Genomic DNA, 9923 nt, shown 5'->3' with positions numbered 1-9923 from the left:
CCTCTGAATTCACATCACATGAAACAAATACTGAGAATTTGCCAGTCTGATCTTTGTGTCCCCAGACTATAATTCAAGTAGTTCTGGGTTGTATGGTCTGATCCTCCCCCTCCCAAACTCACATTTCAAACGTCCCTGTGACAATTATGGTAATTTCTTGAAATATCCTGGACAAACCTTACTGAATTAAGTTTAATACCTTTGAGGTCCATTGTATTAAAAATACATTTGTTTATGTGTTATTGTAGAATTGTATGTAACCTCTTTAGGAGATGCAACTAATGCCACCTCTGAGAAGTATTGGGCACTTCAAAGGACTTTTTGGGACTGTAGTAAAGCAGAGTGGTCTCCCTCTGGACCCGAGGGGGAGAGACCCCTGGTGGGCAGAGCCAAGCCCGCCCTGCCCCGCTTCCCAGAAGTATCAGGGTGGAACAGGAAGTATAAAGGGAGGGCCCTGTAGCTCAGTTGGGCCTGGACCAGGGAAGGGGGCAGATGTCACTTCCAGGGAGCTGAGTCCTGTGCAGGATTCAGGATCAGCAGCTCAGCACCCCATTAATGGAGGAGGCTGAAGGTTCCAAAAAGGTACTGGAGGGAACACCACCTGACTATGAGGTGGCAAGACAGAAGGCAGGCCTGACAGAGCAATGCCGACAGAGTTGGGTAGGAAGTAGCCCAAGGGAACCAGACTTCGGTCCAGCTGTGCTGCTGGGAAGCTAGGCATTGTGTTTGTGTATCCCCACTGACCCAGGGGCAGCACCACCTGCCATTATCAAGGCCCTGGACTGGGACCCAGTGGAATAGGGTGGTCCCAGGTCCCCATACCCTCTGCTGCCACCCCTTCCCTCCCTCCTCCCCCCCACCGGGGCCGGCTGCCTACCCATACAGACAATTAGTTGTCTGCCCTAGCCAGGAGGCTCTGGGCCATAAACTGCTTGTCGCTCAGCCTGGCCAGAGGGGTCAGACCCAGACTATTGGTGACAGCCGTAGTGAGGCGGAATGGCCTCCCGAGTGGGAGAGACCACTATAGGAACAATACGTGTGAAGTGGGTTTCTTAGAAAATACTTTGGGTGAGGGGAATGCAAATGACACCTCCCTTTTCTGAAGCTTCACCTTGAGCATAAAGTCACTGTCTGTGATTACCTATTCAATGTCTCTTCAAAGGCCTAAAGGGATAAATAAGTGAGTCTTAGAGTCATGGGTGTGCTTGTTTTGACCGGAACTGGTGACCACAGGAAAACCCCTGGGTGGGGGTGGTTAAAAAGCAAATCACCAACCAGAGTCCTTGTAGGAGTGATTTCTGGTAAGCTTATTAGCACATATGAAGGTTCTTTTACTGTTTTCAATATGTTTTCTCTGTAATGCTTTTACTCTATGAATAAATGTGCTTGCACAGAAAAAATCGGTGTGCACAATTCTCTGAAGATAAAACGAGCAAGCTTGCTTAGACAGTCTGCTTTGCTAGTGAAGTCAGAGTATGATCATGGGGCTCGGGAGCCTGGAAATTCTCCCTTCTGACTGGGGTGAGAGGCATGGCTCCTCCCAGGAGACAATGGCTGGGGACCCAGAAGCTTAGAGTGGATGGCCTTGCTGGATCATAGAGCAGGAAGACAGGTGTGAATGTCCTGAACACCTTTCGTAGGTTTTAAGGCCCGGAAGGACCATTATGATCATCTAACCTGCTCTCCTCTATACACAGGCCATAGAATTTTACCTTGTGATTCCCACAATAAAACTGTATCTTGTAGTCGAGTCAGAGTGTACCTTTTGGAAAGAGACCCAATTTTGATTTAAAGACTTCAGGTGATAGAGAATCCACCATGCAGCAGCAATTGCTGACCAAAGTGAGAAGGCTTTGCTTGTTAAAGGGAGAATGGAAAACTGGCATCCCTTTTGGAGCAGAGAGGCAGGTGTCAGCAGAACAAAAGGTCTTTTGTTCTTATGGTCCGCATCTGTCTGAACAGAAAATCCAGGCATGAAAAACACTGCAGTCCAAGGATCACAATGCCAGTTCTCTTGCTTTCTCTATTTGGCACAAGCTGCTTTTCACCCCCACACTTCATGCACACACCTATGATACACTCATTTACAGAGCATGGTTTCATAATAACCCATATGAGCATGGTTTGGGGAGGGGAATTACATACAGAACCAAAGGAGAGCAAACCACCACATACCTAAAAAAAGAACTTAGCCAAATGCAAACTGTTATACCTAGGAAACTAACAAGGGAGCCTATTAATAGTGTCTAATGCCTTAGAAAATTCTGGTTTGCATGTGAAGTGGTATTTGGCTATGTCACAGGGTAGGTACACCCCATCATGGGGTGTCAGATTGTGGGGGTTAGCCAAATGGGTAATGGTCCAAGTGGCCTGGGTCTATATATCAGCCCTGCAACTCAGGGCAGTATGGCCCAATGGCCAGAGTCAATAAGGCTGTCTTTCTGCAGCCAAGATCATCCCTCCAGGCATCAACCCACCCTTCTCCCACCAGGTCCCAACCCAGAGAACCACTACTTCTATGATCAGTCCCAGTCATCCATTACTATAGTCCCATTCCCTGAGCTGCTTCCTACCCTTTCTTCCAATGCCAGTAGTCTCAGCCTCCACTGTCTCTCCACCAGCAGTTGGCTGGGGGTCCACTGCAGCCTTAACCCAGCTGACTTCTGTGTCCTGGCACTCCAGCAGGAGCCTGCAACACAAGTTTACTCCCATAAGTGGCCAGCCCAGACTGAGCTGAGCTACTCCCTTTTATACTCTGGTTCCAGTTGGAGCATGCCCAGGGGTGAGTGGGGTGTGGCTTCTTTGGCCCACAGCATTCGGTTAACCACTGTTTAACCCATATGGGATAGGTACACCCCATCACAGGCTATTAAAAATGCATCTGATTTTAAAAGTGAGCTGTGAAGGAAATAAAACAGATGCTCTAAAGGATGGGGCACTGCAGTAGAACACCAAGGCTTTGGGTTCTATTCCTGGCTCTTCCATTGGCCTGGGGCAAGTCAGTTTCCCCTCCCACCCTTTGTCTGTCTTGTCTCTTCAGATTGTAAATGTTTCAGTGCAGGGATTGTTTCTTACTACGTGTAGGTACAGTGGTTAAAATGGGCCCTCTAGGTACTCCTGTAATATAAATAGTAATATAACAAAATTTGTATTCTTTTATTTCTTTATGGAGCATACAATTAGCCTAGATTTTTTTTCTCCTGGCTTTTCTTTAACCCCGGACATATCAAGTCTTGTCTTGTTTATTTTTGCGAGAGTTCTCTTTAGGAGCTTCAAGGAGTAGATCTGAAGCTTTCTCAGCCCATAACTGAAGGAAAAGAGGGTAGAATATTTAATTACAGAGCACATTTTTTCTTTATTGGGCATCTCTAAGTGCCATGTTAGCACAGTGACAGAAACAGACTTCCATCTATCTGTGAATCAGCTGTCCTCTCAGCACAAGTGAACCGACATTTCCTTTGTTTTGAGCAATTTGCTTAAAGGGATATTTATCAGACTGGCAACCCATCATCCCTGGGGACTGAACTCTGGAACCGCAGCAGAAAGATACAGGCCTGTAGCACCAAAGATACAGGAGAGCTCCCTGAGCTGTAGGAAGTGGAAGGCTGTATAACTGCTGGGGACATAAGAACAGCCATACTGAGTGAGACCAATGGTCCATCGAGCCCAATATCCTCCTGTCTCTGACAGTAGCCAGTGACAGATGCTTCATAGGGAATGAACAGAACAGGGCAATTGTGAGTGATCCAACCCCAGTTGTCTAGTCCCAGCATTTGGCAGTTGGAGGTCTGGGGACACCAGGAGCATGGGACTGCGTCCCTGATCATCTTGGCTAATAGACATTGATGGACCTGTCCTCCATGAACTTATCTAATTCTTTTTTGAACCCAGTTATACTTTTGGCCTTCACAACATCCTGTGGTAATGAGTTCCACAGGTTGATTGTGCATTGAGTGAAGAAGTACTTTTTGTTTGTTTTAAACCTGCTGCCTATTAATTTCATTGGGTTACCCCTGGTTCTTATGTTATCATCATCATCATGTTCCCATTACGCTTCTGGCATTTAGGGCAGCAACGAAGCTCCTCCAATCCTATCTGTTTCTAGCAAGTCTTTCAATGGTTCCCCAGCTGTGCCCATCAGCTTGGCTTCCACAACTCTTCGCCATGTTGTTTTCGGGCGGCCTCGTTTTCGCTTGCCTTCAGGTGTCCATCTTATTCACAGTCTGGTGATGTAAAGGAGTAAATAAGACTTCCCTATTCATTTTCTCTGTACTATTAATGATTTTCTAGATCTCTATCATATCCCGCCTTAGTTGTCTCTTTTCCAAGGTGAACAGGCTCTGTCTTTTTAATTTCTCCTTGTATGGAAGGTGTTCCATACCCCTAAACATTCTTGTTGCCCTGCTCTGTAGCTTTCCTGATTCTAATCTATCTTTGAGATGGGGCAACCAGAACTACATGCAGTATTCTAGGTGTGGGCATACCATGGATTTATATGGTGGCATTAGGATATTTTCTGTCTTCTCATCTATCCCTTTCCTAACGGTTCCTAACACTCTGTTAGCTCTTTTGACGGCTGTTGCACATTGAATGGATGTTTTTGGAGAACTACCGACAATGACTCCAAGATCTCTTCCTTGAGTGTTATGAGCGAATTTAGACCTTATCATTTTGTATGTCTAATTTGGGTTATATTTTCCAGTGTGAATTACTTTGCATTTATCAACATTGAATTTCAACTGCCATTTTGTCACCCAGTCACCCAGTTCTGTGAGATTCCTTTGTAAGCCTTTGCAGTCAGTTTTTGACTTAACTATCGCGTAATTTTGTATCATCAGCAAATTTTGCCACTTCACTGTTTACCTCTTTTTCCAGATCATTTATGAATACGTTGAATAGCACAGATCGCAATACAAATCCTTGGGGCACCCCACTATTTACCTCTCTCCATTGTGAAAATTGACTGTTTATTCCTACCTTTTATTTCCTGACTTTTAACCAGTTACTGATCCAGGAGAGGAACTTCCCTCTTATCCCGTGACTGCTTACTTTGCATAAGCCACTAGGTGGTGTCATGATCACAAGTATTGGCCTTCCCTTGGCTATTACGTTTGCAACCCAAACATTGCAGCACTAAGAACAGGACTATAAACAAATGTGAAACCAATTTCATTTATTGTTATTATCCAAACGGACGGAAATATAAACAGAGCCTAAACAGTGACTTGTACACTGGATTTTTAAAACCCCTTCGCTTCTAAATACCTAATGTGCTATTCGTAACATAGGGAGAGACATGCACTTGTCTACAAGACATGATTCCTTAGCTGACAGTGTTGCTTTAAATGGGCCAATTTATAAAATTAGCTATCAGCTCTGCCTTTCTTTTCTCCATTGTGAGCTTTGGGAGATGAATCACTGTGGTTCATATCTAGGGATATAATATGGCAATGAAGGGAAAAGAAGGAAACCAGGGAATTATGAGTCACATGGAAAATCAGTATCATTTCCTTGTGCCAGCCACTGCAAAGAGCTTTTTAAGGATCTTGAGGGTCTGGAAGAGTTGGTGCTCAATATGGAAATAAAACAAGGACTCCCTGCTCGATGATGTGTTGGGTGTCATAACAGCCTAGGATTTCTCTGGAGAATCCAGGAATCAGGATCTGGCTCCACTGGAAAAACTGAATCAATGGAACATTCAAAACTTCAGGACTAAGGCCAGATGCCCTGGTGAACTGCTGCAATTCACTTTCTGGATTCTGCATCCCAGTCCCCCTCCTAGTCTATTATCCTGACCCTGGGCACCAGTGGAATTCCCCTGGGGAGGAATTTGGCTGAACACCCAGTGAGGTAGGTGAGGAGTGTTGCACAAATCCTGTTGTTACTAAGAATAAATGTTGAATGCAAAATGGACCTTGAGGACAATTCTGTGAATAATCTGGACTCTGAGTAAGGGATGTGTCACCAATGGGTGTCACAGTAGAACTACAGAAGCAGTGGGATGAGGCAAGTCTTTGACTCCAATCACGGTTATTAGTGATAGGGATAAAAGACGCTACTGTTGCTCGGTAGCGGCCAGTTGCTTTTAACAAGCTTTAATAACGAGTTGGTGAGTTCCCTAGGAAGTTGCCCTATACACCAATGGGTTCTGCTTTACAGGGCAAATCTTTATCAAGGCCCCCCAGCCTGAACCAATAAGGTCCTGTGCATGCAAAGGCCAGACTTGGGGAATCCATGCCATTGTTATGCACCTCTGGGTGGGGTGGAACAAAGAGAGCTCGGAGTGAAAGGAGAGATGGAGGAGCAAGGATCTATTATTGCTATGTGGATCCACTGCTCTCCATAAGGGAGCAGGAGACTGAAGCAGCTATACATCCTCTCTGTGGCCTGCTTCCTCCCCATCCTCCTCTTGGGTTCTGGGAAGTGGGTGGGCGCAAGCCCGCCCATGGCTAGAGGACCCTCCCCCAGCCTATGGAGAGGATCCAGTGAGCCCAGGACTCAAATAATTACGGGGGACAACAGAAAAAATAACAAGGACAGATGTGAAGGTCAAAGGGTCAAAAGTAGAAAACCTAAAGGGGACATCGAGCAGAGAACCACAGACAGCGCCCACTGCTCCTTGAAGGTGTCAAGGGAGCCAGCGGATGCTGCCCAGAGGAACTCAGGATGCGTGAACGGAGAGAGACTTGGAAATAGGACTCATGGTCGCAGAGAAGCCCCTCAGCCAACATCCTCTCCCTGGAGTTGTAGATGGCCACTTTGGCTATCACTAGAAGGAGGCTGGCGAGGAGGTCCCGTGACTTTGTGGGGCCATGGATAGGGTGTGCATATATGAGATGATGGGGGGAGATGTACAGCCAAAACTGCAAAAATAAGTCCAGGAGGACCTGGAAAAGGGGCTGCAACCTGGTGCACTCAAGGTAAATATGCGCCAGGGTCTCCCTCACACCGCAAAAGGGACAGGCATCTGGAACAGAGGTGAACCGTGCCAGGTACACACCTGGGCTCATGGCTCCATGAAGGAGCCGTCAACTAATATCCCAGGCTGGCCGTGGAACCTAGGTGGAATCTAGGCTGGCCCACCAGGGTTCCTCACCCACAATAGGTGGTAATAGGTCCCGCCACTTAGTGTCGGGGCAGGACACAAGGGTGAGGAAATGGAGAGTATGGAGCATGAGCATATGCAGATGTGCTCTTGGCACGGTTCAAGAGAGAACCAGCTGCAGGTTCCTGGAAGGTCAGCACGCAGCTTGCCTGCTCAGACTATGCCTGGCTTTCCCGGGTTTGGCCCGAAGTGAAGGCCACAGTGATAACACAGCAGAGCCCACAGTGACCCTGCACAGGGCCTTAATAAGGGATGCTCCATCACAGAGATACCCAAACTTTGCCCATTGGAAACTTGCCAGGAACCTGCTGAAAGCATTCCCTAATATGCATAGCACGGAGGAGATTTCAGCCATTCTGTTCCGAGCTGTGGAGACGAGGTCTATATGGAGACTGCAGGGCCCAGATGATGAGAAAAAGGGACTCCTTCCCTTGTTTCTCCACCAGATAGCACAATATTTTCTCTTTCTGGTGCCCTGAATACACAAGTGAGCTTAACAGCAGCACAGCTGTGCTGATGCAGCTGTGCCGCTGTAAGATCACTCGTGTAGCCGCTCTTTGCCGACAGGAGAGAGCTCTCCCATTGACATAATTAAAACACCTCCAACAAGCGGTGGTAGCTATGTTGGTGGGTGTGATAAATGAAATGGGGGGTGGGGGGGTTAGCTCCCTTTTATGGACACCCAGCCAGTCAGTAGCTATAAAATCCCTCTTAGTAGCTGTTCTCTAATTGTGCTACCTGTAAAGGGTTAAAAAGCCTCACAGCTATGCATAGGTAAAAGGAAGTGAGTGGACACCTGGCCAAAAGAGCCAATGGGAAGGCTAGAACTTTTTAAAATGGAGAAAAAACTCTCCTTTTGTCTGTCTGTGGTTGTTCTCCCGGGGAGAGGCGGAGAGGGCAACAGCTATGCTGTAAAAAGCTTGGGCCAGGTATGAAAAACCATCAGTATCATACCTAGAAACTACTCATTGGAAACCCCAGATATGTAAGTAAATCAGGAAATGTCTAGGAAGACGCGATTAGATTTATCTCTTTTATTTCTTTATGGCTTGTGGATTCCTCTGTGCTAACCCCAGGTGTTTTTGTATTGCTTGTAACCTTTAAGCTGGACCTCAAGAAAGCTATTCTTGGTGCTTAATCCTTGTATTTGCTCTTTTAAAATCTAGCAATAACCTGAGTTCCAGATGTTGGGGGTTTTTTTAAATAAAATTTACCTTTTTTAAGAACAGGATTGGATTTCTGTGTCTTAAGAGGTTTGTGCCCATGTTGTTGAATTAGCTGGTGGCAACAGCTGATTTCTTTTTTTTTCCTTTTCTTTCTCAGCTCTTCCCCGGAGGGTGTGTGTGTGAAAGGGCTTGAGGGACCCCACAGGAAGGAATTCCCAAGTGAGTAGGGTGATCAGTTGTCCCGTTTTTATAGGGACCATCCCATTTTTTGGCGCCTATTACCCTCCACCCCGTCCCGTTTTTTCACAGTTGCTATCTGGTCACCCTACAAGTGCGCCTTCCTCGGTTCTCAAAGGGGTTCTGCACTTGGGTGGTGGCAGCATCAACCAATCCAAGGTCAGAGAAAAGCTGTAACCTCGGGAGTTTAATACAAGCTGTCATGGAGTGTGGTGGAGTCAGGGCCCTGCACCCCACTCTTCCTGTGATTCTCCATGACTTACAGCCAGCCTGTAAAATGGAAGGTTTATTAGACGATAGGAACACAGTCCCAAACAGAGCTTGTAGGTACAAACAGGACCCCTCAGTCGGGTACCTCTGGGGGGCACAGGAAGCTTAGATCCCAGCCCTGGGGCTCCCTCTGATTCCCCAGACCGCTCCAAACTGAAACCGCCTCCAGCAGTCTCACCCAGCCTCCTGCCGGCTCCTCCTCCAGCCTTTGTCCAGTTTCCCCGGGCAAAGGTGTCACCTGGCCCCAACCCCCTCCTGGCTCAGGTTACAGGCTCAGGTATCGTCCCTCAAGTAAAGTCACCCCCTGCTACCCCATCCCCAATGCAAACAGTCCCAATAAAACTCCCCTGCGACAGTCCCAGGTCAATCCGCCCTGCTTCCTACTGCATCACACAAGCCTGGAGTGGTAAGTATTGATTTTTAAAGTCCTTGTGGGCACCCACCTTCTGCACTCAATGTGCCAGAGGAAGGAATCAGCCTTAACAGCAGGCGAGCATCTCCCGCCGACATAGCGCTGTCCACACCGGCACTTCTGTCGGTGTAATTTATGTCACTCAGAAGGGTGTTTTTTCACACCCCTGAAGGACATAAGTTATACAGACAGAAGTGCCGGTGTAGACATAGTTTGGGTCTATTTTCCAGGCTGTCAGCATGGACAGAGAACACTTTGGTAACAATTTCTCTCTCCATCTCTGAAGGTTTCATGCCGCTGCCCAAAGTCAACAGCAGGAGCAAATCCCATAGTGGACTTCATGGCATTTCTGGCTCTTCTTTTTCAGGGGAAAATCTCAGCTGGGGATATTGGTTTGAGTTGACCGATTTGTTTGTGGGGTGGTGTTTGTTAACATTTAAGATACCCCAATCACCCTTAGACTAGAGACACACTGCAGCCCTGCTGCGTGGACCTTCAGTGTTGTGGGAACAGGGGTAGTTGCAGGCCAAAAAGGGGGCTCAGAGTGTCTAAATCTGCCTTTAGGTGGCCCCACCTTCACGGCGGCTGGCAACCAGGCCCCGGACGCCGGCACTGAAGGCTGAGCAGCCAGGCGGGGCCCCGCCTTTGTCGCCCTGCCCGGTCTCTGCAGCGGGGCCGGGGCTGGGCGTAGCGCGGCGGCGACAGGGGGCCGGGCCGGGGCTGCGGGAGGCGG

This window comes from Eretmochelys imbricata, chromosome 2, assembly GCF_965152235.1.
Source record: "Eretmochelys imbricata isolate rEreImb1 chromosome 2, rEreImb1.hap1, whole genome shotgun sequence".
Classification (NCBI taxonomy): Eukaryota; Metazoa; Chordata; order Testudines; family Cheloniidae; genus Eretmochelys; species Eretmochelys imbricata.
The sequence above is the reverse complement of the archived record's forward strand: the minus strand, read 5'-3'. Positions refer to the sequence as shown.